Source organism: Coturnix japonica, chromosome 3, assembly GCF_054131305.1.
Source record: "Coturnix japonica strain WE chromosome 3, WE-NBRP24, whole genome shotgun sequence".
In the NCBI taxonomy this organism is placed as follows: Eukaryota; Metazoa; Chordata; class Aves; order Galliformes; family Phasianidae; genus Coturnix; species Coturnix japonica.
This window is the reverse complement of record NC_140665.1, coordinates 68,249,255-68,272,871: the sequence shown is the minus strand read 5'-3', so window position 1 is coordinate 68,272,871 and position 23,617 is coordinate 68,249,255. Positions and strand designations below refer to the sequence as shown.

Below are 23,617 nucleotides of genomic sequence, written 5' to 3'. Positions count from 1 at the left end.
TGCATTATTAGAACTTGAAAACAGAAATATAGATGTGCCGTGATTTAACAAGTGTTCTTAAACTGGTAAAATGTCTGAAGAATAACATCACATTTTCTTATAGAAATCAGCCATCTAATGCTTTGTCCTTTTGGAAAGGAAGAAAAGAATCATCTTAAAGGCTCTCAGTATTCAAGCATTCAAACATTCAAGTATTCATCTACTGTTTTCATTGCATACTGTACAACCAAATTTATCAGCTGAAGGAAATCAAAATTAACAGTATTTGACTCTGACAGATATCACAACTGGAAAACTACTGGCTTTCCTATTCTCACCTGTATGTCACTTGTTGTATGTTTTTGTAATGTCTTTCCTCATAAAATATTGAAATGACATATGTTTGGACAGATTGCCTTAATGTTTCTTTTTACTTTTCAGGACATTCTGACATACTATCCCTCTCTACTATCATACTATATTCTTAACTTATGCTTGGAACTCTAGTTAGCATGATTGAGAGCTGAAAACTAAGTGCAGGAGAGAAAAAAAAAAAAAAAAAAAAAAAAACCTTTACAATACTTATTACAAGGATACCAGCATTCTAAGTTACAGGAACACTAGCCAATATGAGATTAAAATACAGTGAAAACCTTTGCTGATTATAGTGCAAATTTTCTTTATTAATTTAGTAAATTTAATTTATAGGTTTTAGTAATTTTCTACTTAGGTGTCATGCACGTTTTTCATTGTCATAATTCCAAAACATAGAAAGTCTATGACTTTTATTGTCCTGCAAATCAAGGGAAAATTGTTTAAAAATATTTAGGAGAAGTGATTAACTTCTTTCAAGAAAATTCCCTGGGGTCCAAGGAAAGTCTGTCATGAGTAGCTCAGTAATTTGTAACATGTAAAATGCAAAAACCGGTCAATGGAATTGTTTCTATCACTGCTTAGAAAAAGTTGTGCTTTAGCATACATCATGGTATAACTGTGTGTGCGAGTAAATTGATAAGATTCATAAACACTCAGGTCAGAATCTTTGAGGCAGAGGGAGAAAAGTTCAGGTAAAAGTTGGTGTCATTACTACTGCTTGCTCAATGGTGTACACTGCAAAAGCTGACTTTAAGCAAGGTATTGAAGCAGGCTGTTGTGGATAGGGTTCTCAGAAAAATAAAAGCAGTAAAAGCTCCTGACTGTCCCCAAGAGTAGCTGATGTCACTTTGTTCATCAGGGAACCAAGGAGTCTCCTCATGACAGCACAGGTTTTATTAGGATCTACACTCTTTGCAGCCATTTGGCACCTAGACTTTGCATCACTTTGAATCTTGGGAAATTGCTTGAGGGAATGAGGCCTAAGAGTGTTGACTTTTATGACCCTTGTAATAGAGATTATGCATTGTACCTGTTCTTAGCTGTATTAGATGGTCATGTGCTTTTGCTCCTTTCTGCACACTGTGCAGGACTAAGGTCATGCAAAGGTAAATCATAATAAATAAAGGAATCTTAAATAGAAAAGTGTTCTAAGTGAGAATTTTAAAAGGTTTATAATCCCTCAACTACAGTTCCTGCTCTGCATACATTCTCTGTCAGTCTGATCAAGTCTATTTGTGTTCACTTCATCAAACCAGAGGAACAGATCTCAATAAACTTGCTCTTTTTGAAGCATGAAGAAATCAGATAACTGAGAGACATTTGGGACAACTCCCTTGTAAATGAGAATGTTCAGCAAAATACACAGTAAATCTGGCATCCTTTGATTCATATTTTCATTTTCCTTTGTTATTGTACGTACATGTTTCTATAAAGGAGTTCTCTGTTAACAAGTTGCTCAGTAGTATCTATTGTCCAAAGTTATTTGTTTCACCTTTACTCAGCTATCCTGATTGAAAAACATACCTATTGTGCAGATGTAGAAATACTGCTTTCCTAATGGCAATATTTTTATTGATATGTCTTTAAACATTTTGCATGGGAGCATGTAAATGTGTAAATTTTGTTCTTTTGCCCTTAATCTTACAGATTTAATATAGAGAAACACGCTGTTAAAAGAAGGCTCCGTGATCATGTTATCATGTATCTCCAGCATTAAGAGATTGCACAGTGGCAGCAACAGAAACATCAGTTTTCACCCTCTCAAACTTTATTCTGTAGATAACATACTGGAGGAAATTCTATATCATAAGGAGCTGATGTAAGAGACTTTACCAGATACATAAATGATAGTGTGAAACAAAAGCTACTATCAGCTGATGCTAAACTTATTCAGAATGGCAACAATGGCCACAAGAAATAGAAGTCAGAAGACTCATATGTAACAATTTCACAACATTGCCCAGAAAGAAAAGATACAATGAACATGAATTCAACAATATTATCCAGGTTGACCATGCCTCAGGATGTATACATATGTACACAATATTGATTGGCCAAAACAGGATAAAGCAGAATTGATGACTGAGTGAGACATGTGGAATATGCATAAAAATACATAGGAACAGAGTACAAGCTAAATAGGAGCCAAAAAAAAAAAAAAAAAGGCCAACAGGAGCTTCAATGAGAGCTTGAACATTCATTCAGCTGCAGTTCCTCATTTTAATAACTCTAACATTCTGAGATAGTTTACAGTATGGTTTACAGCTGAATTCTCTATGCAATTCTATGTGCCTGCATCTGTTTTTCATTTGTATGACTGAAGTGTGAGTAACTACGAGTATGCACATTAAATGTTGGGCCACAGTTCTCTTCCTCGGTTGCTTTATTTGTATCATTATCAAATAGTACTTCCTTACATAATTTGTAACCTTTTCATAAACTTCAATAAAATACTGACAAAATGCCAAGTAGCTGGAAGTCGCCACAAATTTTAACCCTGAATCAATTGCAAGTACAAAATATGTACATTTGGTAAAAAAATATAAAAGTTTCTGAAAATAATATGCATGTTCAATCATACACAAAAGTAACAGCACTCTGTTTTATAACAGGCTTCTTCTTTCCTGAAATTCTGTGCTCACTCGTGATTCACCTAACAGCTTCACAAAACTGCACCCCAGGGTGTTCTAAAAATCAGTGACTATAATAACCAAAAATTAAATTAGTGCAGGAAAATGTCTAACTTTTAATTACTGGGGAAAATAATTATAATGAAATCTGAATACTTTTCTATTTCTAAGATGTTTGTTAAACCAACAGTGGTGAAACATCTTAAAAAAGGAAAAAAGAACGTGTTCTGGTTTAACAGTGCGATTTTATTGACTACTGAAGAGCTACTCCTGATTTATACCACAGAGACAAAAATCAGATCCAGTTCCTCTACAGTATTCTTTCTAAGATATCCTGTATGGATAAAAATCTAAGAAGTAAGATTATGGGGATTTATGCATGCACATTTGGCAGCATTTTTATACTTATTGGTCTGGCAGATATTACTTGCATTTGGTGCCTTTTTGCTAAAGAGTCAAATTATTTGCCGTATGAATAAGTATTTGATAGCAGATCAGAAAAAGACAAGGCACAAGGTATGAGTTTGCAGATGCCATAAAATGACTAAAAGGCCAATTTATCCCTGGTGCAACATCACTGAAGTCAATGAATTTGATCTTTATGTTGAAAATCCAATTTCACACCTAAATAGATTATATATATCAGAATTGTGTTGGTTTGTTTTGTTTTGATTAGCACTAGCTCTTGTAGGAATACTGTGTAGAATTAGATACTCACATGTAACTTTTACACATGCAATACGGCTGGCTTGTGCTGTGTTTTTTTCATAAATATGTCACCCCAGCTCATATTAAGGAAGTTCCAACACCCATGCATATTCTATAAAACTGATGATAAGTAGTCCCATTATCAGATATTGTGAATTTAGATGATATACAACATTTGAGCTAGACTGAGCTCAGACATATAAAAAAATTAAATAAAAAAAAAATTTTAAAAATGAAGCAAAAACATGAAGTGGGGAGAAAATATAGTTCTGAAAATGGAATAACCACTGGATAAACAAAACAAAGTGGGAAAGACTGGACTGAGCCATTAGAAAACAAAAGTGCACAGTCAAGGGAGGTAGGAGAGAGCTAGAAAATGTGCAAGCAGGAAAAAAAGTAATTAAAAAATCGTATTCCTTTTACTGTCTTAAGGAATGTTTAAATTCTGCCCGTGCTGAAGCAATTGATGTTCAGTAGACGCTGCAGAGGAAGAGGAGCCGTTCTACTGTTGGCCAACAGAGGCGTGAGGATATAGATAGCGTTGTGCACCACTGGGAGGCACAGCATGTTTCCCAGTGTGTGGGTTGGACTCGATGATCTCTGGAGGTCCCTTCCAACTCCTACAATTCTGTGACTCTGCGACTGCAGCAGCTGCAAAAAGCTAGAGGAAGAACTCTTTGGCCAGTGCGTTCTTCTGAGATAAGGGAATATGGTGTGTATGGTGCTGCCATTACTGACAACTGACCCTGGGTCAGTCCCCATCCAGAATGGACACCATCTGGAGAGACACATTCATGGATGCCATGGAGTCTACTCTCTGCATCACATTGCTTATATACCAACAATGGCTTCTGCACATGCTCATTCTTTACACCCAATAATGCAACCCCATGAGTGCATGCCCTTTCCCACTCCCAAAGTCTTCCCTTGCATAGACTGTGTCATCCACGGGGATCTCAGCAAGACATTTCATCACATCCTCGTTCCATGGTTCTGCTTCAGCTGCTTCGGCTGTTGTTATCCAGCAATTCTTGTGTAATTGCTCAGGCCCGTCCTCCAGCTGACCTTGTTCCACAACAAGTGCAGAAGACTGAAGGAACAAGGATATGCAAGTAGGCAGAAGGAACACATTTTAGTGACAAAGTCACAAGCTAAGAGGTACACTGATGAGCCAAAATCAAGAAGGGAAATGCACGAAGAAAGGAAGTGTTCAGTCTTTTCATTTTTGTAGCTATGCCCTCTGTCAGAGCAGAAGCTACGAGAAGCTGCAGGACACCATTCTCTTTTACAGGCTCTTAATCTCAAATGCTCCTACTCAGAATATCTTTGTCTTCTTTCTTGATTAAATATTCCCTAAGTTTCAGCATTCAATTTAGCTGTCCAAACCCAAGCAAATGTCCATATTCCCTTTATAGTAAGAGGAGAGAAAAAGGAACTTCCAAGGGGTGATTGACTAAAACATGATTTATCAAAAGGTTTTGGGAAATCCGTGGTGATCATACCAATAATATCAGATTAACAAATATGTCTTCAGACTTCTGTAAAGAAGTACAGTAGAAGTGTGAGGAATGTCTTCCAGTGGCAGGATCAGAATCAGAATCTGCTATTTACTATTATTTCAAGCAATTTATTGCCTTGGAGTCACCCTGTATTCTCAAGTGTTCCCTGAGACTTCACATGTGCAACTTCTGCCCATCCAAAGAAATTTAATCAACAGTTTGAACAACACAAGTTCATCTAACCTCTAAGTTAGTCATTTCATGATTTCCCATTTACAGCTTACATCTGAATTAGTCATTTAGCAGATTTCTAATTTGTTCTCATTTAAAAAATTATAGTGAATATCTTTAATCCACCACGTATCAAGCTTGGAATTTCGTTTCCTAATGTGGAACTCTTCTTATTTATTATTTTGCATTTCCTCCATGGCCCTCTGCTGATATCATTCTCATTGTTAACTAGTGTTTGTCTAACCTGGGGGTCATACCTGTATTGGTGTTGGTCCTGACTACATCTCAACTGATTCACTATCTGTATCTTCCTTACCTGATCTATTTGCATGAAGCATTTGATTTACTAACCCAGTTGTGCAATGATGCAAATAAAATTTTGAAATGTTTACTTTTATCCCTGCACTTACTGACTCCTCTGCTTCTTCTAATTAGTTCCTTCTGCTATTTTTTGGATGATTATAGCCTCTCAGTATCCCGATCTAGGTGACTGTTTCTGTAACATAGTCTTGCATATAGTAATACAGAATTCCTTTTTGTTTGCAGCAGACATTTGATGTTGCTTACATAAAAGGTGGGGATCTCTGCAGGAGAATTATCCTATACCTGGGAACATACCCGTCTGTAAATGCTCTGGAGTTCCATTTATGTCGTTATAATTGTTTGGAATCTTCCCAACCCTCCTTCCCCCCCCCCCCCAAAAAAAACACTGAAAAAAAATCTTGAAAACAGAAAATAGGCAAAGTGTATGAAAAATGTGTAATTAGCAGGAAAATTAACTTAATGCTGAAAGGCAACAGGTGCCTAATTGAGCATCCAGGCAATCTCTTCATTTTTACATCTTTTTGGGTTTTTTCCACGTTTACTGACAGATGAGAGCTAATGATGATACTGATGAAAAAGAATCAGTTAAAAATTCTGAGGAAATCCCATGAATAAGCAAGAAACAGCCAAAAGACCAGCAAGCCGGCTCTCAGAAGCAGAGAAAGCTCTACGTTAATAAGCAACAACAACAAAAAAAAAAGAAAAAAAAAGAAAAAAATAAAAAAATAAAAAAAAAAGAAGAGAAAGGCACCATCTGGCTTTGCCCTTCCCACAGAAATGTCAGGCTTTTGACTTGCTCTGGAAGTGTCCAGAAGCCACACATCAGGACTGGGAGACTCAGAAGTGGGATCCTGGGGAATGCTCTTTCAAGTGAGCAGCTTTCCAAGGTAAAGCATTATTCTTTCATTATCTCCAATGTTTCAGAACCATATTCCTACTCAAAAATGAGCTAGATGTTTGTAGAGGCAGCTGCTCTTGTCTCATGACATGTTTGAGAGAGTGTTTTCTCAAATCTTCCAGTTACTTTCTCCTATTTCACACTCCTTTCCTCCCAATCCTTGAAAAGCACAAGCACTTTGCTCACATGAAGGATTCTTATTTCAGCAATGTTTCTAAAGGAGAGATACGCAGTTTTAGACTTGAATCAATGCCCATTTTTTTAAGCCAGCCAAAACATGTATAGCTGTTGCACTTCTTCCACACCCCAAGTTTTGCATTCTTAACAAAGTACTTTTATTTAGCATGTAATGATTTCAGAGCTGTTAAATCTTTACATTATCCCAATGACATGTCAATTAAGAGAGGCATTTTATACAGATTACAAAGATTTGTCTGAGGTGGCCACAGCTTTGTTAAAGCTGTTTTGTGGACATCTTCATAATTAATGGAAAAATCATTAGGAATTCAGTCTTTATTAACCCCTGTAGCTGCAGGGGCCCATTTCATCTTAATTGCATTCATTTGGCACTGGCAGTATTATACAGCATAATCACTAATAAATGATCTTTTAATTTGTACCAATCAAGAGAGCTTGCTTTCATGCCAATATTCCTGTTTCTTTGATGTTGACCTGTCTTGATTTTTGATCATTTGAACTTAAGATGATTTACTGGAAAATCAATATCAATACCAAATCTACCGTATGCATACATCTGAGGTTAAGCTCAATTTGACTGTATTTTGTTTGAAATAAGTAATGCTTGATTATCTATTCAGATTTTATGAAATAATCAGGTTGGGAAATCTAGTACTGTATTCTTATTCAAAGGCAAATAATTAGAAACTGTAGGAAAACTGCAGAGCTGGGACAGCGTTAGAAGTAACACTTCAGATCTCACTAATTAACCAACTTTGTCTGTAATCTCCTACACTACTCTACCAATACAGTAATACACTATTACCCATTTAGCAGGGCCAGTGGGGGCTTTGGTTACAATTGTTAATAAGAAAAAAATCTGAGACTGTTTCTCTCATTATACCCCCTGTCAGCACCATCTCCACAGTATAAAATAGCCATCATTGTTCTGTTGGTCAGTTAACCAGAAGCCAGACTACTGTAAAAAAAACTCTTTACAGCTAATTGAAAATGACTGAAACATTCCCTTATCAACCAGTTACTTTGTGTTATTTGAAGAAAAAGTAAATGTTGGTGATGGAGGGCAAACATAGAGTTCAGTCTTTTTAATTAATACCCCCTACTACTAGAATTACTGACTAAGCTAAACATTAAAAAAAAGTCCCTTAGAGTGATTACTTCAACCTCTTGGTTATAAATTAGAAGGAAAAATAAAACATTAAAAAAAAAAATAAAAATATATCTTTCCTAATATAGCACTCACAACTTAAGTACAGAATTAATTTATAGAGCATTTACAAGTAAATCTGTTAATTACCATGAGCAGTATTGTCCTTGTCTGAACTATTACTGTGCTGTTGCGCTGTGATACAGCTCCACTCCTGGTTATGAAATAAATAAAGAGCTTAGATTGTTCTGAGGTTGGAGAGAGCAAGCTGGACCACTGCAGCTGCATCACAGTAGGCACTGGAGTGTTTTGCTGTTGTGTCACTGCTTTCTCACTCAGCCCTTATCATTTTAACTGCAGATAGGTCACTGACCTCTTTTCTTATGTCTTTGGTAATCTCAGGCTACGGGGCCTGAAACCTCTGCTCCAAAAGGGAAATAAAATCGAGTGTGGGCATATGTGCAAGTTAGATGGCATTTCATTTTATGTCTCTTCAAGTTTCAATGCAAACATTATCGATGCACAACAAGGATAAACAGGATTAAATGGGTTATATCCAGTTGTTAACCAAATGAAACAGTACCAGCACTGCCACGCAGTGATATTGAGAGACTTCACAGGTTTGGGGGACAAAGAGGGACACAGAAAAAGCTCTACTCAGAAACTACAAGCACAAAAATGCTTTTGTTAAACTTGATTTCCCATTAGTTCTATGACATTATCAAAATGTCCCAAACAAACATTTTCATACCTAAACACATTCAAAATTAATAATGACTGTCCTTGATGTAGAACACCTACTCAGTTGCTGTAGGACTTTCTTCTAGGAGTTCTATATTGTCATCTGTCCAAAAAGATGGACCAACATTCTCAGCTACAAAATTATACTGTGGATACTTATTTGGGAATTGACAGATGGAGACTTACAATAGCCGCTTAAAATTCTTACAACTTCCTTCTGGAAATTCCGGATGGGTGAATGGGTTGACTGAGACCTGACAAAGTGAGTTTTATGTGAAGGTTCCAGAAAAACTTCTTGCTTTGTCCCTGTACAAGATGTCAATAGTCACTCCAATAGTTATTACTATTAGAAATAGCTCAATTTTTTAAACTAAAATAATGGAGTGTGGGGGGGGGGAGTAAATTGTCTATAGTAGTAAGTGTCACAATTCAAGATTACTGACATCTTCTTTGGGCAGTTCTTAGATTCCCCTCTCTTCAAAATTTTTAGCTTGTTCTACTGAAAGCTTTAATTTCCCTTTCATGGTGCAGAAATCTTTTTAAAATTAGTGCACTATTGATTCTGTTCTAGTCCATCATTACACAACAGTGTTTATCTACCTGCTTCATTGTTTCTGGACCCCGAAGATCTGATTTCTCCAGTTGTCTGGTAGTGTTCTCATTTACTTTTAACATCTTATTCTAAATGTTATAACATCACGTTTCTGTCTTTGAATACTCATCTCTGAAAATCCCAGAGCATTTCAGAATATATTGCTTAATAATATTGCTACTATTTTAATGGGTGTTGCTCAATAACATAAATTTTAGAAGTTCCCTTCCTTGCTGAAAAAATCTTTGAGTTAAACAGTAAATTAAGTAGTGCATATCACTGCATAGTTTACACTTTATAAACAATCTTGTTGCAAGGACTACACAAACACAGAGTTTCCTTGGTTGTTAAAGGGAAAAACGTTGGTTTTGTCCACCAGCCTGTGCTTCTATTACTTGACTGCAGTTCGTACAGACCATCCACTGCACATCCCATCAGAATGCCGCCAGTCTTTTTTGACTCGTGGCCTCACTAGCCAAGATGATTTTTTGCATGTTTATTATTCTCATCATGGATGAGCACGTCTGTCTGCTCTAAATTTGTTCTCCTTTAATTCTCATTTATGTTCCTCTTGTCCTATCTTCCTGTGCCCGTCTGAAAGTAGAAGATCATGTTGACATTATCTGTTCCATTTAAAATTTTAAATACTTCAATTAAATCTTCTCTTAAGTGATTTTTCTTTCTAGACTTCATAGATTTAGATGTTCAGCTTGTCCTCAGAACTTATGCTTTCAACCTTGCCACCTTTTCAAGAGCACTAATATCACATCTATAACATTTATCACAGGTAACATTGTGCGGCTTGAATGTTGTCTCTAACTTTCTTAAACATATATTCTGTTGCCCTGGCTAACTGTTCCAGATAGCACGTCTTTGAAATCACTTTTAAAATGTTACTGTCAAAGTCACCTGCATCAATTATGTTCTATTCAGCTTTAAATTTGCTTTACGTGTCTGAGAACAGAGCTTGGCTTTGTTGTATGTTTGTTTGTTTTTTAATAATGTTAGACCTTATAATCACGTAAATACCCTTTTAGTGGTCGAAGAAATTTTTTTTTTTTTTTTAATTTAACTTCAGTGTTATTCATTACTATTTATCCTTTATATTTGAACTTATGTTTCTTGATGTGCTTTATTTTTATAGAAATCTACCAAGTTTTAATTTGTGGATCTTAGAAAGGTAGTGACATACCTTCACATTCTTCCTATCCTATTTCTAATTCAGATACAGATCCCTCAGTAAAGTACTGCTACAGGCACCTTTTCTGATTTTATAGCAAATTGTTTATGCAGAATGTCATTTGTAAAAATACTGTAATAAATTAGAGGGCTTATTACTGAGTGCTATTTCCATTTCAATATCCAACCAGCAGAGAACTGCTTAATTTCTATAGTATAGGAAAGAATCAGAAAGAGCATGGAAATTATCCAAGGACAGCAACATGTGGAGAAAATACCAAACAGCACATATCATAGTTGTTTTTTTTTTTTCCTTTCAGTGTGCTTTCCTAATTATGAGCACATTCCTCAGATGTTTCTATCTTTTTTTTCTTCCACTAATGAAGAAAATCATACCTGAAGTGTGTGCATGTCCTGGAAGACCTTGTAAGGACTGGAATCTGAAACCTTCTTCATCTGGAACTTCTACAGTCTGGTTTTCCACTACATCAGTGCAAGCAAATTACCAGTAAGTTGAGGACATATAGTTCTATAGTTCTCAGAGGAGTTATCTCTGTCAGGGTCTTGTGCCTCAGGAATAGTTAATGGAGAAGAATTTGAGGGATAGAAAAATGAGGAAGGAAGACAGTGAGCCAGGAAGAGGGAATTTTGCACTGTCAGACGTGACTTTAGTGAGAGACTGTGAGGAGATGGAATGTAAAAAGTCATGGGAAATAGTGCGGCTGATGTAGCCATGGAGTGATGGTGCAGTGGAGTTTAAGGTGAGTGAAAAATGCTCAGGGACATTCATACACCTATGGAGAACCTCAGACACAATTTGGAGGAATCCTGAGTGTCAATAATAGATTTCTGGTAATGTGGGCTGGTTGATAACTAAATCTGGTGGCCTTCATTTTCACAGCATCCTGCAAAGCACAGGGTCAGTCTGTCAACCCCATCACCACAGTTTCTCTGTGGAAAAGCAAAATTCTCAGTCTCTCATTTTGGTGTTGATCAGTAAAGTAGATTTAATGGAGGCTAGAATCCATCCCCTGAAGTGTGTGGTTTATTGTCAGGTGTATTATTTGCCTGCAAAATAGGTAAAATATTTGGTTTTCCATTATATTTGTGATACTCTGCAATACACAAGAAATCTGTCTGCAAGACACAAGAAAGATTTGTTTAGAAGATGCAATGGCGTGATTTGGAATAGTCTTTTAAAAATGGGTTTTAAAAAAGGAATCTTTTCTTACAACTAGCCTTCACAGTGTGCTCTTGGGCAACCTTTTTGGCATTGTGCTGTCAGTGTACTTGATTTGCTATCTGCATGTGATGTTATGTGCCATACTGTCACAACTTAGGAAAAAGCAGTAAATTGAAGTTGAGTCCTCATTGGAATGAAACTCCCATTTTAAAAAGAAATTCAGATCTATTCAGTTTGACCTTGGAACTTGAATTAAATCTTTAGAAACTCAACTTTCTCGGGGGAAGTATGAGGTTTGTATGTGTCTGGATATATTAAAAACTCATACAGCTCTGGTATAATGTATATGCCAGGGTGGTTAATTTCTAATTAAGAGGACAATGAGAAAATCAAAAGGTTTCACCTGAACTAATTTTCACTGAGTTAATTTGTTATACTCAAGGCTGGTTTATAAGCATTTAACAATCCATTAAAAAAAAAAAAAACAAAAAAAAAAAAAAACAGTATTAAGAGCTCAGTTGTGATTTTTACTGAAACATTTTTTTTAAGTTGGCTTTTAACTTAATTTCTGAAATTCATTTTTACAGTTTGGGGTGATATAATAAAAATGCACATAAGTATAAGCCGTATTCCATATTTGTATTGTAATAGGCAGCATTTTATGTATGGGTCTGTATGCACAGTCAACAAATCATCCAGAAAGAAAAATCAAGTGGATGTGGTTATTGAACGTGAGGATAGCATTTACCTGCTTGAAATTTGATGCATATAATACATAAGGGGATGTCCTTGCTTCAGTCATAAAACTAATCCATTTGGATTGTCAAGTCGAGGAGTCAGACACAATAGGTTTTTGCAAGACTACAGCAGTTACAGCCTAGAAGTAACAGAGCAGCACCCATATGGAAATCAATGCCAGAGTCTTTGCTTCTGCCCTACTTGCAGCAGAGTTAGACAATAACTCAATCCTCTCTCAGAACTGGGAAAATAAATTTGCCCTGCTCCCATGCAGAGGCAACACCTGAGGTTTCTGAAATGGCCAAATGTTTTGCTCCTTCTCTCTATCATTGATGCAGAAATGGTGACTTATCTTCATTAAATCTGCATGCAACAAATCAATAAGAAGTTGGGGTGCTTGTTTGTCAAAGTAACGGAATCATTTTGGCATGCTGTTAAGATGTTGATGACTCATTTTAGTGTGACTTCACGAGCTGCCAAAAAATACTGCTAAGCAAACCTAAGCCTGGCTAAAGCGGAAATGATAGGTACACTGTGACCTGGATGTCAGAGTAAAATAGAAGGAAAATAAAAATCCCTTGGTGCAAACCATTCCTTGCCTTGCAGCAAGACATGGTTTTTAGGCTTAACTACACTTTATGTCTGTTTTCCAGGGGAAAAACATGGCCCAGAACAGTTTTCTCACAGTAAGGAATGTGGAAGGTTAACCCCAGATGTGCCTCCATCTCTACAAAGTAGCAGATGGCAAAGGTGATGTTTGTAATATGCAACACTCTTCAAGCATTGTCTGTTTGTGCCTCAGACTGGAGGAACTCATCAGAGCAGAGAAGCTACCCATGAATACTGGGCAACTGAGTAGGACAAGGCAGAAAAGAATGGTCCAGAGCAGGACACACAGCATATCTATAGTACAGCAGCCTAGAAAAACACTTCCTGATGGTGGCTTTTGGGGAACTTCTAATTTTTGGCTTCTAGGCATACTGTGAGGGAGGAAACAAAATTCTTCATACTTCTATGGTGTCCCACTCATCACATGGTGCTGAGCAACACACTGTGAACACAGATTCTTCTGCTAATGTACAGAGCAGCAGCAGCATAACTAGTATCATGGTCAGATGCATAATTCAGATAACTTCCACAAATCTTCACCTCTCCTGAGCATGGAGTGAGTTCAGCATTCACAGCCTCTCTGCCTTTGATGCCAAAAGAGCATCACTGTATGCTAATTGCAGCACTGTTTTTCTTGCAAGGACTTTTTCCATCAGCCTCAAAGACAAAACATCAGACGCTTCACTGAACCAGGGCACCTGCAAGCTGCACTCTCTGACTACTCCCAAACTAAACTTGTGCTCCTGAGTTACTTCCCTCTTAAGAGAAATATATGCACATTAAAATGATAATATGCACAAAAATGTGTGAATGGCAACATGTGAGGTACTCTGGGAAAAAAGGTATTATTATTCTTTGTACAAATTATCTGTGTGTTTTGTTTCACAACAACAGATACAGGAGTAAAGTATTTTATGAAGCACAACAGAAGTCCAGTAACTAATGCATCTCCCTGAAAAGTTATTATCATATGATAATTTTTCCAAATGTAATTAGCATTTTTTTCGTATGGATAATTCATCTGTTTTCTTTCATACTCTTCTAGCTCTGGGTTGAGAAGTGTCAACTTGTGAGAGCGGGGAAAAGACATAATCAAGTGATATTCTTGATTGTAAGCTTCATCTAGTCAGTAGGGACAGTTTCAAGCTTTTGTTACTTGCAGAAGAATGAAAAAACAAATAGTAAAACAACCATTAATTTTGGAGGAGAGAAAAGTCAGAAGGGGGCAGGGTATGGCACTAACAGTTGGAGTCTTTGTTTACTGAAACAAATGTTAACACCAGACTACAGATAAAACTTTATGTATTATTAAAGAATATGTTTTGCTGTTGGAAAAATGTAATGCGAACTGGAATCATTTATTCAAACTGGTAATTCTTTTCATGTTGTCACATTACAAAAAGTCTTGACTTGTCTTGTGTCTGACGAAAAATATAAAACGCTGTGGTAAAGGCAGCTAATAAGAAGGACTGCATTTCCTTAGTCTGAAAGCCACTGTAGAAATAAATTATAAAAGAAAAAAAAAAAAAAGAAAAAAGAAAAGAAAAAAGGAAAGGAAGAAAAAAAACACCACATAATTTGATGGGAAAAGAGAAGGGAAAGGGAAAAAAGCAAAGATATTCTGATAGGTCATTTTTTTTTTCATACATGAGCATTTAGTCTACAGTAATCTACCAGGACTGTCAAATTTGATTGAAAGATAATGCAAGATTTTTTTCTTGCCACAATTTATAGCATGTATCCATTAGGAATAATTATGGTTGCATGATTTTGCTAGCTGTTATCTCTACAAGTGTTACTAATGGTTTTATCAATTACTCCCTGTCCAATAACTGCATGGTTGTAACCTAATTTAAAGACACTCTATCACTAGGCTGATTTGTGTAGTAGTAAATGACAGCATTTGAGACACCAGCCAAACGACTCACTTCAGTGACTTAGTTAGTCTCTAATAATTAACAATTAGTAGGTGCCTAGGAAAAACTCAAGAGACCAGAGTTCCCATGTTTCCCTTTCTAATCTAAATAAAAGAGGGTACCAAATATATCTCAGTAAGTATAAACCTGTAAAAAACCTCTTCTTCTGTGGCTTATAAAAAATGAGTTTTTATAAAGGTTAACATTTGAGGAATAGAAATGAACCAGACTTCAGAATACACAGATGTGAGACTGTGTGTACTGAAGACCTAAGAAGGACATATAGAACTATACTTTGTGACTTCACTGTTCATGCTATAATTCAAAAGCAAAGCCAGGGCACTAAAAGGGGAATAGCAGTGGCAAAATTGTGCTATTTTCTTGAATTTTAGTGAAAAATGCTGGATGTGCAAAAAGGAGCTCTTCATTACAGATCATTAGTGAGGTCTTATGTACAGCTCAGAAAGGTATTCCCTGCACTGAACAGACTGAAAAGAATATTGAAGTCTATTTTAAATGACTGTAAAAGATGGTACTCCTCCAAGCATGTTATCTCTGAGGATTTTAAAGAACTTTTCCATCAGAATCATCTCACTTCCTAAACAAGACTTTGAACTTTAGGTTTAAAGTATGAACTTGTACGCTGCAAATACCTATTCTTTGTAGATACAAAGACATGTAAAAGAATAGTGAGAAAAGAGGGGCTGAGGTTTTTGCAATGCAGTCCTTTGCACAGTCCATTAGGATATTTGAATTTAGCCTGATGGGGCAAAATTGCCTGGAATAATTCATCATTTGTGTTATTGTGTCAGATCTCAGTACATCACCCCTTTCAGATCATCCAGGATCCTGAAGTAACAGTCTTCCCCTAGGAGCCTTCAGGGTTATCTGTTTATAAAGTGCTGCACTTTTCCCACTCAACAGTTTGATGACACTTTGAGGCTTACATGTGAAACCAATATCTGCCATGAAGCTTGCACAGTCTTCATAGGAACATAGGAGATGCCAGACTGGATTAGATCAGCGATCCATCCAGTGTTGTGCCCTGTCTCTGACAGATGCCAAATCCTGACTGCCTTAAAGAAAGGTGCAAGCAACGTTGTCAGAAAATAAATAAATAAGTAAATAAATAAGAAAAAAAGAAGAAGAAGAAGAAAAAGAAAGAAAAAGAAAAAGAAAAAGAAAAAGAAAAAGAAAAAGAAAAAGAAAAAGAAAAAGAAAAAGAAAAAGAAAAAGAAAAAGAAAAAGAAAAAGAAAAAGAAAAAGAAAAAGAAAAAGAAAAAGAAAAAGAAAAAGAAAAAGAAAAAGAAAAAGAAAAAGAAAAAGAAAAAGGAAAAGAAAGAGAAAAAGGAAAAGAAAAAGAAAAAGAAAAAGGAAAAGAAAGAGAAAAAGAAAAAGAAAAAGAAAAAGGAAAAGAAAAAGAAAAAGGAAAAGAAAGAGAAAGAAAAAGAAAAAGAAAAAGGAAAAGGAAAAGAAAGAGAAAGAAAAAGAAAAAGAAAAAGAAAAAGAAAAAGAAAAAGAAAAAGAAAAAGAAAAAGAAAAAGAAAAAGAAAAAGAAAAAGAAAAAGAAAAAGAAAAAGAAAAAGAAAAAGAAAAAGAAAAAGAAAAAGAAAAAGAAGAAGAAAAAGAAGAAGAAAAAAAAAAGGAAAAAAAAAAAAAAAAAAAGCCTGAAGAAACACCTGCCTACAAAGGGAGTTGCTTCTTAAATCCTTAGTAAGTGGCTGGTTTATGCCCTAAAGCATAACAGCATATGTGCTTTTAAAAGTACTGGAGTTTTGTTATAATCACAGGAGCTGTCACTATCCTTATAATTTGTGTATTACTTTCTTGATCTCAAGGCTATGTCTGGATTCCTGATCATTATCCACATTGAGGGCTGACCCAGATAGTTTGCTGTTCTCTTTTGGACAGTGTGATCAAGTTTCTTTCTCCTGGGAGCCAGGTCCTGTGGGGAGACGGAGGAAGAAGGAGTATGCCAACCTCAGATGGGATCTCAGGTCACACGGTTAAAATATAGTCGCAGAACCCAAGTAGTAATTAATTAATCAGCTGGATTGGTTTACATGTCTTTTAGTCTCTATTTGGATTTAAATTTAACATTTTTTTTTAATTTTTTTGTTGTTGACCTCATGCTTTTGATTCATAATAAAACAATAAAAAATATGTATATAAAAATTTGTTTCCCTTAAGTATTCAATGTTCCTCATTTTCTGTTACTGAAGCAAACAATTCCAATCCAGTTTTATTTTTTTCTTCAGTGTTTGTCATTGCCACTTTGGAAGCACTTTATTTTCTGCCATCTCCTTCTTGCAAATGTGTGCTGAGGGCATATCATTCATTTATCTAATGCTATGAAAATATTTTTTGTTTTGTTCTCTGCCTCTGGATGTTTCCCTAATGGAAATATTGTTTAATGGTGGTAAATGACAAAATTCATGCCTCTGATTTTAATGCAATCTGATTATGATATTCCAAAGTAGGAATAACAAAATATTTGACCCTTCACTCAGCTGCTAAAACAATGCAAAGTCTGAGTTACAAAAGCCAAAGATGATCTTCAGAACGTAGTTTTAACCTAATCCACCCTTTATGGTTCATCTGCATATTCTTTTGAAAACCACTCATTGAGTATCTGTAGCCCAAATGATGTCATCAGGCACAGCATGCAGCCACTATAAGTGGGACAATTATAATTTTTGTAGCTGATTAATCATCATGAAAAAGTAACAGTCAATTGACTCAATCATACATCCATGGTGATTAATCACACTTCACTTGTGTTTTTTACAAGTATTTTACCGACAGTGCAGATGTTGGATGATTTTTCTCCTTGAGCCTTTTCCTTGGTCACAGATGTTAAATAATCACCTTGTCCCGATGCTTGACTTATCTAATTTTTTTTAATTCTACAGGGTCTTAGAAACAAATGTGTTTCTTATGTAGAAAGAAAATGTCAAACAATTAATATTTTTATAGGTTAATCAATATCTGAAATTGCTACAATTATCATCTGTAGTTGGAGGTGTTTTCAATAGGCACATGACACTTAAATTTGACCTGAGTAATATGTGACAACAGGAATACTAATAAAGCATTGACAGTCAGGTAGCAGAGTCAGTATTATGTTTAGTCTGCAGCTAGAGCTTCTAATCCCGGTTCACGAGAAGACTCACTTGATTGTAACTAAATTGGCAGACAAACAAGCAAACAAGAATTGAAATGCAGAGGTTCATAGATATTTATACTGGCTTATAGGCTTTAGTTTTTAACCTCAAAACAGGAAAGAAAATTGCGGACACATCACAGTAGATGAAAGTGTCTTAATGTATTATCAAAACACCGGTAATGACATTTTCCGTGGAGTTACATCTATTCTGCGGAAGGAATCTGCAATTGCCATCTTTCCCACTGTATTCTATCACTCCATATCATACATGAATATACAGAGATTATTACAAAATGCTAAAAAAATGTTTTTAGCAATTCAAGGTATTTTCTAGGTGATGTTAAGAGACCTATTTCAGAGGGCTTTTTTACAGGTAAAACATGTATCATTGCCCAGGATGTCCTCAATATTGTAAATGGAAATACCCTGTTGTGTAGGGTAAATAAGGTATTTACCTGAGATCAGATATTTCTGACTCCACCTCTGTTTCACCCTTCAGAAAAAGTCAAAGATGGTCATTCTACATAGCAAACAGCAAGTACCTACCTCTTCGCCCATCTTTAGAACGCTGCTAAGAACAATGCACATGCTGGAAAAGATGAGAAGATGACACAGCTGCATTGAATTCAGTCCTAGACCCCAGTCTTGATACTGTTAATAAAGAGCCTAAGGTTGGGTGTAATTGTTAATACACTAATTCTAAAAATCCACTCAAATGTCACTTATAATCAGGATTTTCTACTGTGCTAGGACCCCTGGGGAAACCTTTGAAGCTGTGAATGGTGTACATGATGACAGGGATGAACATAAGAAGGTAGAAGGCCACTGATTCTGTTTAGCTTAGTTGAAGAAAACTATCACGTATATAGAAGCTTAAAAAAACTGGCAGCTAGTAAGATGGGAAAGCAAAGTGTGAGATGGAGAAAACACCCAGATCCAGAAGAAAAAAGCTTTATGCTAAGCCCAGTTATTTCAAAGCATTAGGGGCAGAGGAGAAGAAACTGTATGGCTTGTAATTTACAGTGGAAGTACCAAAGCAGAAAAGACTCTGTAACAGTATTTCATCAAGAAGACATCCATGACATGAAACTATGTAAAATGATAAGTCAAAAAATTTTTGTTTCTTATTAGTAGTACAGATGAACCTTACATCGTGTGTGGAAAATGTATATAGAGAGAGAGAGAGAAAAAGAAATGTTTATAAAACCCTTAAAAAGAGAATGAGAGTAAGAAAGAAGTTTAGTACATTATACCCCCTCCTTCTTCTCCCCCCCCCACCCCCCCCAAAAAAAAACTTGAATGTCAGCCAATTATTATATATCAGTTGGGTTTTAATTGTATTAAACCTGTGCACAGTTATTGTCTCATTTCTATCTTTTTTTTTTTTTTTTGTATTATTATTCATAACATTTTGAAATGTAACTTTGTGTCCTACCTTGCAGAGCTTGTTGCACTTTATTTATGCACTTGGGCTGGTGTGAAGTGAATGCATATCTTTCAATAATGAAGTGAAGAAGATTCGTGTGGATTTTTCAGAGTCACAAGGCCTGCCATAAAAATTCTCTCATGAATCTTTTACAGCCATAAGTAGCATAGCATTGGTAATAGTTCTACTACTATGGGAAGTCTGGTAGAAAATATTTTTAAAAGCTCCTAAGAAAGGGAGGATGTTAGGATTTACATGTGGTGCTGCTGGAACCAGTTGTTTTCAACAAGGCTAAGTTCTATTGTTTTTTGTTTAGAATAACTAACTGCCACAGGTAATAGCAGCTTGCTTTGCTTGTTACTTGTAGTCAACACAGGGTATTCTTACACTCCCACCTGACTCTATTTTTTGCAGACAAGAGTATTCCATTTGAGCTGCAGGTTGCTCTCTCATTACTCACTTACATGGATTTCTTTAATTATTTACACTAAGTTTAATCATATGCTAAATGTAGATAATTCTTCTTTGAAACTGTATTTCTCTTACAGACAAGGACAGTAGTCTTAGTAAAAAAGGATGTGTCTTTTCTCATGTCTGTGAGTATGAACACAAATTTGCTAATGCATAAATATTTTATGAAATAAAAAGAAATCACTTGTGAAATAAAGGCCAAGTCAGATTAGTAGATGAAATGCCATACAGCCTTACCATCCCAGAGCAGGTGAGGAAAAGGCTTTCTTGGGGTGTCTGCTGGGGGACCAAGCTAGGATTCCAAGATTTGTCTTTAATTGGAATCACAGAATCATAGAATCATAGAATCACCAAGGTTGGAAAAGACCTGAAAGATCCTCCGGTCCAACCATTCACCTATTACTAATAGCCCCCAAAGTAGTGTCTGGAGTGCAGACATCGTGGGATTTCAAGCATTTTTGTTGATAGCAAATGATGGTGACAGTAAATTGAATAATTGAATTGTTGGTGGACTTGTGGTGAGGAAGGAAAGGTTCCATCCTACCCTACAAACAAACAAACAAACAAAACAAAAAAAAACAAAACAAAAAAGGAAGAGGAGATGGAGAAAAGCAAGTAGCAAAGTAGCAGAAAGATGGGGTGAATATTTACAGAGTAAAGATTAAGACAGAAATCAAATACCTCCAGAGTGGCAATTCAACAAGTTGAATGGGGATCAAGAGACTGGGAAAAGAGATGAGGGGTGAAAAACACTGAAAGAGGAACAGGAGAGCCTTTTGAGGTTGAGGAGAAGCTAAGCCCAAAAGACTCTATCATCTCCTAAGATTCCTGAATTTTCCTGCTCCTCTACTCCTGGTAAGTCCATATCTGTGAAACTTGCTTCCACCATGAACCTGTTCATTTCTAGGACAAGTGCTTTCATGATCCAGGCTACATGCAGGGCAGTACACTGGAACACAAAGGAAAGAATGGAGTGATAGGTTGCTTTTCAGCCCTTCTCATATTAGTGTAACACCAAGCAATGAGATTATCTTTTGCAGACCGAGAGGAGAGCAATTTATTCCTAAGAATAAATTGTGCATTTGACTGAGAAGCTGATCCTCAAAGCAAGACCTCTGAGACCTGTGCAGCAGTCCAGAGTTCTGTTTGCAGCCAGGTGAACAAAATAGTGGTCCCCAGGCAGTCTGTTTACCAATACCAACAGCCTGATGGTAAAATCCTCAAGTCCACGCAGACTGTTTCCAACAGCATTTCCAAAAATATGCTGGTCAGCTTCACCTGTCAGAGGTACAACCTGAATCTCCTGAAAGGCAAGAAGTGACAGAATCTGTGTTGCATTAATGCTCACATGCACACCCTCTTGTATATAATACACATGATAGAGTCTGACTATGATATACATGATACCATTTTAATTATCCGATTGCTTTTTATTTTTCCCCTGTATTATATGAGGCAAAGGATGTACCTGCAGTAGGGAAGAATCAAAGCTGTGTAATGAAGAGTGTTGCTCTCTCTACACTCCCTATTTTAACAAATGCAAAAACATGCAGGTCAAAGTAGAGATATCAGGAAAAGAAAGGGAAAGACACTAATTATTGGGAAAAATAAAAAATAAAAATCTGACCTAGGAGACCTAATTCTATTCAAATTGCTGCCTCAGAAATCCTCCAAGAGCTACAAGTAAAGTTACTTAAGCCAAACTCTGAGAAGATGATCTGTTAGGGGAGGGCCAAACTGCCCTGAAAAGCAATGCTTTCACAGGAGGTGAATGAGATTTCCAAAGCCAGGGAATTCTGTCTTTATTTTACTGTTTCTGAGTACCTCAGTGAAGAATTTAGGCTTTGATTTACAGAGCTTTGGAGCAGTCACACCTGCAACCAAAATCAATAATGGGAGCTGTACTTTAACTGCATGAAGTGTTGTATAGTGTAATGCTAACACCTCTGAGGGTAAAAAAATAAACAAATAAAAACCTAGATCCTAAATACTGCTAGCTGGGAACACACAATTAATGTGAAAACTGAACCTTAATCTCCTTGTACCAAGGTTCTCCACCTAGAAAATATGAATAATAATCATATCCCAAGGATATAATGAAAACAAATTTAATGTATATCTGAGAAGCAATCAGACCGTAAAATAAAAAGCCACAAGGAAATTAGTGGTGTTGTCTAAAGAGGAGACTGGTAAGTAGGGCACAATGCCATGAAAAACAATGAAGAGATGCCAGAGAGCTAAACAGCAAGCTGCTCATTACATGACCATTTTCTGCACTGTGCTCTGAAGCAGGAAGGGTCCCATGGAAAAAGAACAGTGTCTGTTTATCTCATTGCGGTATGCATCAGAAGACATGGATAAGGGTGCTGTGGCTGGTCTTGGATGACAAAGTATATACAGTATATACAAGTATACTTAGATCTGGGAAACAACCAGAGCATCATGATGAAAATATGGATTGATTTTGAACTCCTGCCAAACCAAATTGTTAACAAATTTTGGGTAAAAAAATTGTCCACAGATTTTCAGCTCATACACTCATGTTTCAGTTCTGCCCAAGGATTCTTCAGAAGCCAACATGAAAACATAAGACTGAAACAAGCTTGGCTCTGGGTGCTCTGACTGGTTCAATGTTAACATTGTTTGTTTCCACACCTGATTTACGTGCAGTTTGAATTGCTGTATGTGTATAAATAATGTGACATTTATGTTTCTAGATAAAAACACAAGTCCCAAACATTACTTTGCCACCATGTTCTTTATTTGGCAACTTTAAGAAGGTCCTCAGAAATTTCCTCCAGTCCCTTGTCTGTTACATACAGTTGCATACGGGGCTGTAAGCAAGTGTTTGCTATCCAACATCATCCACATGCAAAGTTTGCTTAATACCATCCAAAAACTGCTTTTATCCTAGGCTGAAAACACATGCATGCAGCAAAGTAGACTGCAGAATTCCAAAATAAGTTTATTGCACTACAGTTGTTGTTAGGTAAATAGGATTAGAAACTTTGAAAAACCTTCAAGAAACATCTATTTTTATTCTGTTGATGGCTCTTTACAGACATGGATTTCTTTCATTTTGCCTAATGAGAATATCCATTATTCTGCATAGGATCTGAATGTGATGGTGTGGTTTATTTTAATTATCACTTTTACAGATACCCAAACTTTGAGAAGTAAAAAATATGAAAACAGTATTCATTGTTATTCTTGATTAAAATCGTCAAAGCTTTTTCTATATGACAAATTCAGTATTTCCAACATGAAAAAGAAAAAAAAAGAAAAACTTTAAAGCTTAAAATACAGTACTTTCTTGTCCTTCCCTCATTCTGTATAAAACTTCTCTGTGCCAAAAATGAACTTAATCTCCCCAAAGCCAAAACTTCAAGTCGGTTTTCAACCACATTGCACAACAGCAAAGACAGAAGCAGAACAGCATTTCAGTAGGCAGTTGCCATCAGGACATTGTGGCACACTCTAGTTTGTTGAAAAAATATGGTATAATGTCAAAAGGAGGAAAAATCTGTTTAGTTCCTAGGTTACATGAATTGCTAGATTAGACAGTGTGAGTTAGATGGAGGCTTCACTGTCTTTTCTCATTGCTTAT

The 23,617-nt window shown here is 36.1% G+C and overlaps 1 long non-coding RNA gene across 1 annotated transcript; it reads left to right on the top strand.

The window, feature by feature from the left end:
* Positions 1 to 10,890: 10,890 nt before the first annotated feature.
* LOC107311916 (uncharacterized) lies at positions 10,891 to 16,143 on the top strand. Its single transcript, XR_001554296.3, has 2 exons — positions 10,891 to 11,009; positions 13,076 to 16,143. It is a non-coding gene; the product is annotated as an uncharacterized LOC107311916 (long non-coding RNA).
* Positions 16,144 to 23,617: the final 7,474 nt, after the last annotated feature.